Source organism: Salmo salar, chromosome 20 (assembly GCF_965601325.2).
Source record: "Salmo salar chromosome 20, fSalSal1, whole genome shotgun sequence".
NCBI lineage: Eukaryota > Metazoa > Chordata > Actinopteri > Salmoniformes > Salmonidae > Salmo > Salmo salar.
The window spans coordinates 32,134,987-32,149,228 of NC_138310.1; positions in this window are offsets into that span (position 1 = coordinate 32,134,987).

A 14,242-nucleotide genomic window follows, 5' to 3' on the forward strand; every position below is an offset into this window, starting at 1 on the left:
TATTCTACTGTATCTTAGTCTATGCCGCTCTGACATTGCTCACCCAAATATTTATATATTCTTATTTCCATTCCTTTAGATTTGTGTGTTGTTGTGAAATTGTTAGATACATTTTACATTAGATTTTAGTCATTTGGCAGAAGCTCTTATCCAGAGCAACTTACAGTAGAGTGCATACATTTTATTACATTTTTAAATACTGGTCCCCTGTGGGAATCGAACCCACAACCCTGGCATTGCAAGCACCATGCTCTACCAACTGAGCTAGATAGGGTACTATAATATATTATTTACAATTATGGCCTAGGAACAGTGGGTTTAACTACCTTGTTCAGGGGCAGAACAACAGATTTTTACCTTGTCAGCTCAGGGATTTGATCTAGTAACCTTTTGTTTACAGGACCAACACTCTAACCACTAGGCTACCTGCACTCGCAAGATATTACTTGTTAGATATTACTGCACTGTTGGAGCTAGAAACACAAGCATTTCGCCACACCCGCAATAACATCTGCTTAACATGTGTATGTGACAAATAACCTTTGATTTGGTTTGGGGGAGAATGACTTCTTGTACTCAATAATTCTCTCACTTCAAGGTTCAACGATTACACATTTTCTTTTTGCTGGAGAATTTAACTGTGGAGGGAGAAAGTGTCAACCGCACTCTGGCCCGGGCTATTGAAGTTATAATGGATATCACAGGCTTCATACTTTACTTTTCATAACACCAATTAAATCATGCAAGGCCTGAATAATGGGCGTGCTGAGCTGAGGCAGTGGGAAAAGGCATGTTCAGTATTGATGGAAATCCGACTCAGTTCCCGCCTTGTGCAAAGGGGGGATATGCTTCACTGCGACAAGCTAAACATATGTTCTCATTTTGCAAGGAATAAAAAGAGGTGGGGCTGCTGGAGCTAGCAGGATAGGACTGACCACATATAACGGTTCTAAAGCTTCTGTCTCATATAGTTTGTAGGCAATAGGCCTGGTGAGGGAGGGTAGAATGCACAGTTAGGATGCATCCCAAATGGCACCCTATTTAGTGCATTACTTATGAGCCCAAAGTAGTGCACTGTATAGGGAATAGGGGGCCATTTGGGGTGCAAGCTTAAACTCCTTGTCACATCTGCTCATGCCATGCCCTCTAATGCTCATCCAGTGTCTCCTTGACCTGCCGCCACTCCCCCAGTGCTCTCTCCCTCTCCCTCTTTCTCTGTGTGTGTGTGTGTGGGTGGAGACAGGTGTGCTGGAGTCAGAGCAGATCTCCACCAGCTGCAACCTGTTCCATAATCAAGACCTCTACAAATACTCAGTCCTGCCGCTTCCACACTGCCAGATCGTAATCTCTGCCCAGTCAGTCCATGTTTCTAGCCGTTTGTTCATGTTGTGCCTGTTTTCCCTTGCCTGACGCTGTTTTCCTCTCCACTACAGTTCTGCCTGCTCTGACTCTGGTCCCTGTCTCCCTGACTTCTCGTCAGTCCTGCTACTCTGCCCTGGATTCCCCACTCTATGCTCCCTTCAATTCCCCTCCGGACCTGCTTACCCTGTCCCAACACCTCTCGCTCCAGCCTCAGCCTCCGCACCTGGTTTCCGGCAACCCGCCCGAGCTTCCCCTGGCCCGCACTCAATCTTCCCCCCGTGCTTCAATAAATACCTTGGTTACCTCATCCCAGTCTCCTCGTGTGAGTCTGCTCTTGGGTTCAGCTGTTCCGCTCCGTGTGACACTCCTATAAGTGCAGAGGAGGCGGAGAGGGCCCTGTCTGAGCATGTGTATATTAAGATGTATATTATGGGCATGATTAAAATCGGTTTATTTCTCAGAACATTGTTTTACCGTCATTCATGCAGGGCTACAACTGCTTATGTACACTTTGCAGAAAGCTAGTAAGGTAGGGAGGGCAGCAGAAATGGACTGGCCATTGGGCCGTTCGGGAAAAGGTCAGATGGGCTGGTCCATATGTAGCTCAGTGGGCCTGTCTAAATTGTTGTTTTGTGTGTGTATCAGACCTGGGATAACTACAGATTTTAATATGCTTCGTGAGAAGTAACTTTTTTTTGGGGGGGGGGCGGGGGGGGACGACAAATAGCTACTTTGGAGGTCACTATTACAACAAAAAGTTACTACATTTTGAAAATATTTAAATATAGATCTCAGGAAGTGACTCCTTTTCAGAAACTACTGAATTGAATAACTTCCAAGTTAATTGAAATCCTAATTGTATCTCTCTAGGCCATTCATAAATGGGGGTTCTATCTGAGAGAAAATAATCCATATACTAAGACAGTAATAAACCAAACAAAAAAGTCAGATTAAGGTAAGGACCCGGGCAGGGGGACAAAATGGATTTATTCCCTATGAATCTCATCTGAGAGGCTCGGTTTAAAACTCTCCTGGTTAAGTTTGCTCTGTGTTTCAATGCTCAAAGATCTGTTAAAGTGATCCTTACAAGAGTAATATCCACTATAAAACTATCTGGCTTATGACCCGTTTAGTGGCTGAGGCACTTTAGAGCCTTCAGACTGAGATTTTGTGTTCTGTTAGGTTTAGATGTGAAATTCCATCAGTGAAACCTTGCTGGAGCTTACCAGATCTTACTTAGATGTGTAATTTGAGACTCAGTCAAGGAGAAGTCACAAGCATAGTTGTGCTCTGACTGCACTGGCTCTCTACCCTGTCCATCTCTCTCTCTCTCTCTCTCTCTCTCTCTCTCTCTCTCTCTCTCTCTCTCTCTCTCTCTCTCTCCTCTCTCTCTCTCTCTCTCTCTCTCTCTCTCTCTCTCTCTCTCCACCCCATCCATCTCTCTCCTCTGGCACAGATAGATTAGAGAAGACAGACCCAGAAGCCACAACACAGCAGGTACACGCTTGCTTGTCAAGGTTCACCTGGCCTGTGCCCAGTCACACTGTGAGACACAAAATGCGGCTGGCTAGCTGTAACTTAAGCAAGCAACTCCATTACTTGCAAGTGTTTTACACTTCTTTAATTGCTCAACTCTGTTTCAACCCGGCCTCTGCCGCCTGGCAGTATTTTAATCAGATATGAGGTTGTTAAAAGCAGGGCTCCCCGCATGGCATGGAGCGGGCTGAACACTGAGAATTCCTTTGATTAATAATCCTGACAAGTCATCCCATTATTATAAATTCAACTGGCACAACTGCAGTATGTGTTGTATTATCTTCCATTTCATAAAAGGCATGAAATGGATGCTGTTGTTTAAGCCCATGCAGCTGATTAGGCAGCACAAACACTTTTCTCCTCCTGCTGTGAGCTATATGTGTAGTTAGTCGCTCCCTCTCTGTTTTTCCACAGTTTCCACATGTCACTGGGTAAACTATTTTCTGCATCTGTGATTGCATGTGAATTCAATCTATGCCTAATTTGAAACCCAAACAGTGATACACACACGAATGAACACACAGATGCATGTGCATACACGCAGACACACGCACGCATACACACACAATCACTCACTCAACTACTCACACACCACAACAACAACAAAACAAGTACACAAGAAAGCACATCCAATGATCCATCAACTCCAGTCGCACACATGTTACATGTGACCAGGGGGTTTTATTATACGGCTGGCAGTGCAAATTCACTGTCGACAACATAACCCGGGAGCAGTGTGCTGGAGTGCTGTTGTGCCAGGTCAATCCACATCATTCCCCAGTAGCAGGGCTGTTTGTGATGAGCCGTGCGGCTCAGTGCTCAGTGTGGTGCTCTGGTGGCTGGGGACCTGTTATTATGGCTGCTTCCTGTGGCCTGGCTGCCTGGCTAACTGTCGCCCTGACGGGTTTCACAGCCACAGAGCGAGAGAGGTCTCTCTTATGATGACAACTGGCTGGTTGGTTCACCTACAGCTGCAGCACCATCATGGATAATCAGGTTTAGGTTAGGGTCTGGGACAGGGACAGGGTGGATAGGATAGCAATTTACAACTGAAGGGAAGACTGTTCTTTATGAATGAGGTTAATATAATAGCCTAACAACAATAATATTAACACATTCATAATACAGTAAAATGTAACAAAAAAATTACAGTTTTACTGATAAACAGTCAATTACTCTCAATCGCATGGCACTTTTGAGTGGTTTTGGGTCTTGCTTGAAAAAATACAGTAATGTACACTGAGTATACAAAACATTAAGGATACCTGCTATATCCATGACATAGACTGACCAGGTGAATGCAGGTAAAAGCTATGATCCCTTATTGATGTCACTTGTTAAATCCATTCCAATCAGTGTAAATGAAGGGGAGGAGACAGGTTAAAGAAGGACTTTAAGCCTTGAGACAACTGAGACATTGTGTATGTGTGTCATTCAGAGGGTAAATGGGTAAGACAAAATATTTAAGTGCCTTTGAACAGGGTTGGGGGGTGCAACCCAATATTAGGATGGTGTTCCAAATGTTTGGTATACTCAGTGTACACTTTTCTACAGTAAAAATGTTAAGCACACAGCATTGTGGGGACCATGCAGATGTCGACATTGCATTTTTATAGCAAGCTGGTGGAACACGTTTTTAAGCAAAATTCACGTTCGGATACGAGCTTGGATAGTGACAGTTTAACAAAATCTCTAGTCAGCTTCCAATTTAAGGGAATTTAGTTTTATGAATTAACCTGATTTCACGTGTACCTTGTGGGATAACGTGTTGTGTATGGTGGATAGCTGGCTAATGTTAGGAGGGCGCGGGCATAACGCCACTGCTAGAGCAAGCTACCAGCACAGACAGAACAAAAAGCACGAACGCAGTGTTGCCAACTAAGCGACTTTGTCGCTAGATTTAGCGAGTTTTCAGACCCCTTCAGCGACTTTTATCTGTAAAAGAGTATAGTGACAAATGTAGCTACTTTTTAAGGCTGCCCCAGTGACTTTTGGTTGATTTAGCGACTTCCTTGTTTGTGTCTGCCCGCTCAGATGTACTGCTCTGTAGTTCAATCCCTGTCGGTGGTTCTGCCGGCTGCTGCGTGTCTGCATGAGTCACTTGAGCCCCTTCCCCTGCCTCTCTCCTCTGCCACTCCACTCTAGCCTCAGTCCTCTCCCCGCTGCTGCAACAGCTGGTGAAGTTAATTTATTCTTTCCAAATCTCTCGGTGACAAACACACTTTTTTCCTTCTATCCATCAGTCCACATGGCTACTGGCTGCGCTTTGCTACCTGTGAAAATCATTTTAAAATGTGCCTCTTTTGTAAGTACCCCAAAAAACGGAGACAGTGGGAGAACCTACTCAATTAAGTAAAAACATTTTTAAATGTTAAAAAACAATGTATTATTAGCTAGCTATCTAGTTGGCTACAGTAGGCCACTTTGCAGGCTAACTCAACTAAGCTGCTAGCTAGCTAACTTTACACACTGTTTAGCTAAGTGTATTAAATGTTAGCTAGCTATCTTGATGTAATCATTGTAAATTAAAAACTCCCTAAATGCTTTTGTAAATAACAGGGTGAAATTGCAGCGCCAGCTGTCATGGGAGAGTGTAGGCTACTGGATAGTGCAGGTCATTTTGTGGGAGGACATTATGAAAAGATTCACAAGTTCCAGTCCCTAGAAGGGAAAACTTTGAGGACAGAGAGATAGTAGCAACATAATAGTGCTGTCTAATTTGAGTATAACGAAGTCTGTTTCTTTGTGATGTTTTCGTCCTCAGATATGGAAACCTGTGAAAGCAAGTTCGCAGATGTAGAGAGAGGTCCCAATGAATGTCTCAAGAGACTAAGCACATGGTCCCTTTCAGACAATTTTTGTGAATAACTTTTTGTGCAGTGTGAACACTCCAATGGAACTTAGACCCCTCGAACTGAGACCATCTCGAGAGGTGGTCTGAGTTCAGTTTGCTTGAATTCCGCAGGCCGGTTCCCTTTTTAAGGACAATGTGAATGCAAAGCTCCCCAGGTTCGCTTATTCCCACACCACACACTAGACTACTGCAACACTGTTTTCCCTGCCATAAACCCTCACATTGATGCCACAAAAGAGAGAAGATGAGGTGTTTTTTATTTAACTAGGCAAGTCAGTTAAGAGCAAATTCTTATTTTCAATGATGGTCTAGGAACAGTGGGTTAACTGCCTTGTTCAGGGGCAGAACAACAGATGTTTACCTTGTCAGCTCAGGGATTCAATCTTGCATTCGGTTGCAAGTCTGACGCTCTAACCACTAGGCTACCTGCCACCAAGATGATCAAGTACACACAGAAATTCCAAAATGTGTGGAGTTTTTAGTTCAGATTATTTGTTTGCAATATGTGATCTATAGGCTAAGAGCTTCATAAGCTGTTTATTGATTGTGGGGTTTTAATAGAGAAGACAATAGAAGAAGACAATATATTTGGTGGGAATCACAACATAGGGTACAAAATCTATTCTAGCTCTTAAAGGGCAGTAGCCTACATTGGGTGTATAATTTATAATTACAGCATTATCATTATTTATTCTGCAGTTATTCTATTGCTATTTATTTCATTATCAATCAAATGTACATATTAATAATATCTTAGTATCTTCTGATTACAATTATTATGTCTCATATTTTAACTAAATGCAATCTATTAGCTTCCGAAATATAAGTAGGTATATCTATTTTTTATTTTTTTATTTTCACCTTTATTTAACCAGGTAGGCTAGTTGAGAACATGTTCTCATTTGCAACTGCGACCTGGCCAAGATAAAGCGTAGCAATTCGACACATACAACAACACAGAGTTACACATGGAATAAACAAAACAGATAGTCAAAAATACAGTAGAACAAAATAAAACAAAAAGTCTATATACAGTGAGTGCAAATGAGGTAAGTTAAGGCAATAAATAGGCCATGGTGGCGAAGTAATTACAATATAGCAATTAAACACTGGAATGGTAGATGTGCAGAAGATGAATGTGCAAGTAGAGATAGTGGGGTGCAAAACGGCAAGATAAATAAATAAATACAGTATGGGGATGAGGTAGGTAGATAGATGGGCTGTTTACAGATGGGCTATGTACAGGTGCAGTGATCTGTGAGCTGCTCTGACAGCTGGTGCTTAAATCTATTGAGGGAGATATGAGTCTCCAGCTTCAGAGATTTTTGCAGTTCGTTCCAGTCATTGGCAGCAGAGAACTGGAAGGAAAGACGACCAAAGGAGGAATTGGCTTTGGGGGTGACCAGTGAGATATACCTGCTGGAGCGCGTGCTGCGGGTGGTGCTGCTATGGTGACCAGTGAACTGAGATAAGGCGGGGCTTTACCTAGCAGAGACTTGTAGATAACCTGTAGCCAGTGGGTTTGGCGACGAGTATGAAGCGAGGGCCAACCAACGAAAGCGTACAGGTCGCAATGGTGGGTAGTGTGTATGAGTCTTTGGTGACAAAACGGATGGCACTGTGATAGACTGCAGCCAGTTTGTTGAGTAGAGTGTTGGAGGCTATTTTATAGATGACATCACCGAAGTCGAGGATTGGTAGGATGGTCAGTTTTAAGAGGGTGTGTTTGGCAGCATGAGTGAAGGCTGCTTTGTTGCGATATAGGAAGCCGATTCTAGATTTTCATTTTGGATTGGAGATGCTTAATGTGAGTCTGGAAGGAGAGTTTGCATTGAAGCTCGTCTGGAGGTTAGTTAACACAGTGTCCAAAAAATGGCCAGAAGTATACAGAATGGTGTCGTCTGCGTAGAGGTGGATCAGAGAATCACCAGCAGCAAGAGCAACATCATTGATGTATACAGAGAAGAGAGTCGGCCAGAGAATTGAACCCTGTGGCACACCCATAGAGACTGCCAGAGGTCCGGACAACAGGCCCTCCGATTTGACACACTGAACTCTGTCAGAGAAGTAGTTGGTAAACCAGGCGAGGCAATCATTTGAGAAACCAAGGCTGTCGAGTCTGCCAATAAGAATGTGGGGATTGACAGAGTCGAAAACCTTGGCCAGGTCGATGAATACAGCTGCACAGTATTTTCTCTTATCGATGGTGGTTATGATATCGTTTAGGACCTTGAGTGTGGCTGAGGTGTACCCGTGACCAGCTCGGAAACCAGATTGCATAGTGGAGAAGGTACGGTGGGATTCGAAATGGTCGGTGATCTGTTTGTTAACTTGGCTTTCGAAGACCTTAGAAAGACAGGGTAGGATAGATATAGGTCTGTAGCAGTTTGGGTCTAGAGTGTCACCCCCTTTGAAGAGGGGGATGACCACGGCAGCTTTCCAATCTTTGGGAATCTCAGACGATATGAAAGAGAGATTGAACAGGCTAGTAATAGGGGTTGCAACAATTTCGGCAGATAATTTTAGAAAGAGAGGGTCCAGATTGTCTACCTCGGCTGATTTGTATGGGTCCAGATTTTGCAGCTCTTTCAGAACATCAGCTATCTGGATTTGGGCGAAGGAGAAATGGTGGGGGCTTTGGAGGGTTGCTGTGGAGGGTGCCGGGCAGTTGACCGGGGTAGGGGTAGCCAGGTGAAAAGCATGGCCAGCCGGAGAGAAATGCTTATTGAAATTCTCAATTATAGTGGATTTATCGGTGGTAACAGTGTTTCCTAGCCTCAGAGCAGTGGGCAGCTGGGAGAAGGTGCTCTTATTCTCCATGGACTTTCCAATGTCCCAGAACTTTTTTGAGTTAGTACTACAGGATGCAAATTTCTGTTTGAAAAAGCTAGCCTGATAAGTTGCATGTCACGGGGGCTATTCGATGCTAATGCAGAACGCCACAGGATCTAGCTATCCGATAACACATTCTGATGGAATGGCTTGTCCTGTACTTTGTGTAAACCCAGAGTGCATGGAGTGAATGTTGGAAAAATATCTTGGTTCCTTTCTAAACAGCAATGTGAATGCATAGAGGACTCGGTCCACAAAATAGGTGAAGTGAATTGTCTAAAGAGTTGAGGCCTCATTAAAAGGCAAGGGCAGTGTGAATAGAAAGATAACTGAGTTCTTTGCTTTTATTTACCCTTGAGTTAACTTTAAAGAGGACTGAGATCGGTTCTTTTAAAGAGGACTATATGTGAAAACACCCTAAGGGTATATCGTATATGCCATGGGTTAAATGTACAGGCTTACCTATGTTAGCAAATGTTGTATGTAAAAATACTGTTAAACATCACACACTGTATAAACCTATTACAATTGAAGTAGGCCAATCCCGCTGGAGGTCTGCTGGGTGTGCAGGTTTCTGTTTCAGCCCAGCAATAACCCACCTGATTCAACATCATAATCAAGTGTGCTATTGCTGGGTTGGAATAGAAGTCTGCTCACCCAGTAGATCAGGGATCAGTGGAGCAAGGTTGGCCACTGCTGGTTTGCAGTTTATTTTGTTCACGTGTAATGGTGCTTTAGTAACAATAGCCTACTTGTTACTCAATTATTTATTGTTGTTTAGACTGAGATGTCTAATCTTTACATACGAGTTAGCTTATTTGAACTTTCTTTGAATTCTTTGAAGTGAAGGGTTTAAACTTGTTTTAATAGTTAAACTATTATTTAAAATTAACTAGTGTCAATGTTAATTAATCACATATCACAATCCTGCAATAAAGAGGGGAAGGGGTTCTGTGTCTGTGTTTCTGTGTTATATTCGTAAATGAACATTTACATTTTGTGTGGATCTCCAATCTGATGTATGTGATTGTCACTCTCTCTCAGTATAACAGTTATGCAAATCCATTTAGCAGCTTATCATATGACATGCATCGCCAATGTAGCCATTTTACCCAGTATGTCCCTACTAAGAAAACTGTTTCTGCACTTTTTGCATTTGTTTCATTAGGCCTTTGTTGATATAGTCTCAAAATGTTTTGCATGTCACCAATCAAGTTTTTTCAAGGTATACAACTTTCAGAATACAGAAATAATTTTGCCAAAATGCATCATACCAGCTGTATTTCTGTATTTTGAAAGTTGTATACAGTTGAAGTCGGAAGTTTACATACACCTTAGCCAAATACATTTCAACTCAGTTTTTCACAATTCCTGACATTTAGTCCAAGTTAAAATTCCCTGTCTTAGGTCAGTTAGGATCACCACTTTATTTTAAGAATGTGAAATGTCAGAATAATAGTAGAGAGAATTATTTATTTCAGCTTGTATTTCTTTCATCACATTCCCAGTGGGTCAGAAGTTTACATACACTCAAGTAGTATTTGGTAGCATTGCCTTGAAATTGTTTAACTTGGGTCAAACGTTTCGGGTAGCCTTCCACAAGCTTCCCACAATAAGTTGGGTGAATTTTGGCCCATTCCTCCTGACAGAGCTGGTATAACTGAGTCAGGTTTGTAGGCCTCCTTGCTCGCACACACTTTTTCAGTTCTGCCCACACATTTTCTATAGGATTGAGGTCAGGGCTTTGTGATGGCCACTCCAATACCTTGGCTTTGATGTCCTTAAGCCATTTTGCCACAACTTTACTTGGGGTCATTGTCCATTTGGAAGACGCATTTGCAAGCAAGCTTTAACTTCCTGACTGATGTCTTGAGATGTTGCTTCAATGTATCCAGATAATTTTCCTCCTCATGGTACCATCTATTTAGTGAAGGGCACCAGTCCCTCCTGCAGCAAAGCACCCCTACAACATGATGCTGCCACCCCCGTCCTTCACGGTTGGGATGGTGTCCTTCGGCTTGCCAGCCTCCCCCTTTTCCCTCCAAACATAACGATGGTCGTTATGGCCAAACAGTTCTATTTTTGTTTCATCAGACCAGAGGACATTTCTCCAAAAAGAATAATCTTTGTCCCCATGTGCAGTTGCAAACAGTAGTCTGGCTTTTTTATGGCAGTAGTCTGGCTGACATTTCGCCTCATAATCGGTCAAACATTGGTCACATGTAGCTTGTTCTTCTCTGTATGCAACAAGACTTCAAATCTTTTGGACAGGAATTGGTTTTTGGCTCTCTGATCAAAGGCCTGAATGATTTGGAAGAGAATGGCATCATTTTGGAGGACGGGTGAGTTCTTAAAGGTGGTTTGTTTGCAACTTCTGGTGATCCTCTCGGTTCCCATAATATTGGAGGCTTTCTGGACAATTTTAGTCGCAGCATTCATTTCTGTTGCTATTCTGAAGTAGAAAGAGCATCATTTCCAACCTCACCACAAATGTATGTCACAAAAAGAACTGTACAGTCCTATAAAAATGATGTTCAGGTTCTAACAACCAGTGGTGCCGATTCTGTGTGTGGTATCAAATGAAATTAGTATTTTAATCAGCTAAGGTTCTTTCATCTTTGTCAGCCTGGATTGCCGCAATGCCACCGTGCCTTAGAAATTATCTTTTTGAAGGTATTGTGTCTTTCGATCTAGCTTTGTTCATTATTCTCTTGGTTCAAGTTAAACATTTGACTTACTCAGAAGTCAGTAGTGAATCGATTCAAAGACCAATTCAAGTATCTAGGAAGTGATGCTCTTGACAAACCTGCAGATGTGTATTCAAGGAGTGGAAAGCTAAGTGGTCACTGCGCAAAATTTGTGCTTTTTGAGGTAACTTCCTCAGTTATTTGAAGACAGGATCAAAGATCCTGAAGATTGTGAAGTATGGCAACTTGTATTATAGCTGAGGGAAATTGTGGAATTTATCTGTGCACCATCGATATCAGCAGACCAGATTGCGTGTATTAAAGTGTTCATCGAGGAGCACATACAGTGCCTTCGGAAAGTATCCAGACCCCTTGACTTTTCCCACATTTTGTTATGTTACAGCCTTATTCTAAAATGGATTCAGTTGTTTTTGTTCCTCGTCAATCTACACACAATAGCCCATAATAACAAAGCAAAAATAAAAAATATATATCTCATTTACATAAGTATTCAGACCCTTTACTCATTACTTTGTTGAAGCACCTTTGGCAGCGATTACCACCTTGAGTCATCTTGGGTTTGATGCTACAAGCTTGGCACACCTGTATTTGGGGAGTTTCTCCCATTCTTCTCTGCAGATCCTCTCAAGCTCTGTTAGGTTGGATGGGGAGCGTTGCTGCACAGCTATTTTCAGGTCTCTCCAGAGATGTTTGATTGGGTTCAAGTCCAGGCTCTAGCTGGGCCACTCAAGGACATTCAGAGACTTGTCCCGAAGCCACTCCTGCGTTGTCTTGGCTGTGTGCTCAGGGTTGTTGTCCTGTTGGAAGGTGAACCTTCGCCCCAGTCTGAGATCCTGGGCACTCTGGAGCAGTTTTTCATCAAGGATCTCACTGTACTTTGCTCAGTTTTTCCCTCGATCCTGACTGGTCTCCCAGTCCCTGCTGCTGAAAAACATCCCCACAGCATGATGCTGCCACCACCATGCTTCACCATAGAGATGATGCCAGGTTTCCTCCAGATGTGACACTTGGCATTCAGGCCAAAGAGTTCAATCTTGGTTTCATCTGACCAGAGAATCTTGTTTATCATGGTCTGAGAGTCCTTTAGGTGCATTTTGGCATACTCCAAGGCTTTCATGTATGTGCCTTTTACTGAGGAGTGGTTTCTGTCTGGCCATTCTACCATAAAGGCCTGATTGGTGGAGTGCTGCAGAGATGATTGTCCTTCTGGAAGGTTCTCCCATCACCACAGAGGAACTCTGGAGCTCTGTCAGAGTGACCATCGGGTTCTTAGTCACCTCCCTGACCAAGGCCCTTCTCCCCCAATTACTCAGTTTGGCCGGCTGGCCAGCTCTAGGAAGAGTATTGGTGCTTCCAAACTGTGTTATTGGAGACCTTCAATGCTGCAGAAATATTTTGGAAACCTTCCCCAGATCTGTGCCTCGACACAATCCTGTCTCAGAGCTTTACGGACAATTCCTTCAACCTCATGGCTTGATTTTTGCTCTGACATCACTGTCAACTGTGGGACCTTATATAGACAGGTGTGAGCCTTTCCAAATCATGTCCAATCAATTGAATTTATCACAGGTGCACTCCAATCAAGTTGTAGAAACATCTCAAGGATGATCAACGGAAACGGGATGCACCTGAGCTCAATTTCGAGTCTCATAGCAAAGGGTCTGAATACTTATGTAAATAAGGTATTTCTGATTTAATTTTTAATAAATTAGCAAACATTTCGAAAAACCTGTTTTCACTTTGACATTATGGGGTATTGTGTTTTTTTTGTAACCATTTTAGAATAAGGCTGTAACGTAACAAAATGTGGTAAAAGTCAAGGGGTCTGAATACTTTCCGAATGCACTGTAGACTCAAGGATTGTGCTTTTCATAGGAAATCCTTCAAAACATCATTATTTTTTCCACTACCCAGATCTTATTACTCAATTTGGTCCACTTATTTGTCTCTGAAGATTGAGATTAGAAAGCAAACATACCTTTTTTTAAGCAATGTGCAAGAAAATTACACAACTTTAAATACCTGTGTAAGACATTAGCTGAGAGACACAAGCTACCTCAGGCATATTTGAGTGCAGGACACTTGCTCTCTCCGCATACACAAGTGGAGAAGGGGACAGAGTTCTCATCAAATTACTATAATGGCAATATCAGGGATTCTGTAGCAAATTTTGATTTTCAACCTGAGATCACAGTGGCTTGCTGCTAATGAAATTACAGTGAAGGGCACCAAGTATAAGAAAGGCATGTGTGTTTTATTTGGAAAGAAGATGAGAGATTACAGGTTGGGAGGCTAAAGTAGATTTTGGCTCATCGAGATTTCTGTTTATTTTGTCTCTAAAAAACACTTTTTGGAGAAGTTGAGCGATTTTGAGGTTTATTGCCAGGGAGCAACAGAAGAGAAATGTTTGCATAAAGCAAGAGGATCTGTTAGACTATTATCCTCTTCCAGATTGCAAAGGTTTTGGCATGTCACTAATAGCCCTTCACCAGTCTTTTGCAGAGAAATTATCTGAGTATGTCAGAGCAATGTCTAATGTAGAGGAGATCAGGGAGGCCATTTTGTCAGCTGTGCTAGGTCTCCCCAAGGAGAATGTAAATCCACTACTCGATAGGCTGTTACTAGTTGGCATGGAGAGTACGTTGGACCTGCACTATGTTAAAGAAGAGGGCCTAGCTGAACATGTCAGGCTTATCCAGTATTGATTGCCTGGAAACCTGAAGGTATATCATTAAAAAGGATAATTATATGAATATTTATTTTAAAAATCTGAATATTTTTGATAAGTACAGAATTACTTAGTACATAATGTGTACAGAATTACTGTAATTGAGAAGACAGGCAGTGGCAGACATTATTCTATTTATAACTCATCTAAGTGCATTGATTGTAAAAGTAAAGTGAAACTCTATTTTCAGATCGACCAAGAACAATAACTCGTAATGAATCT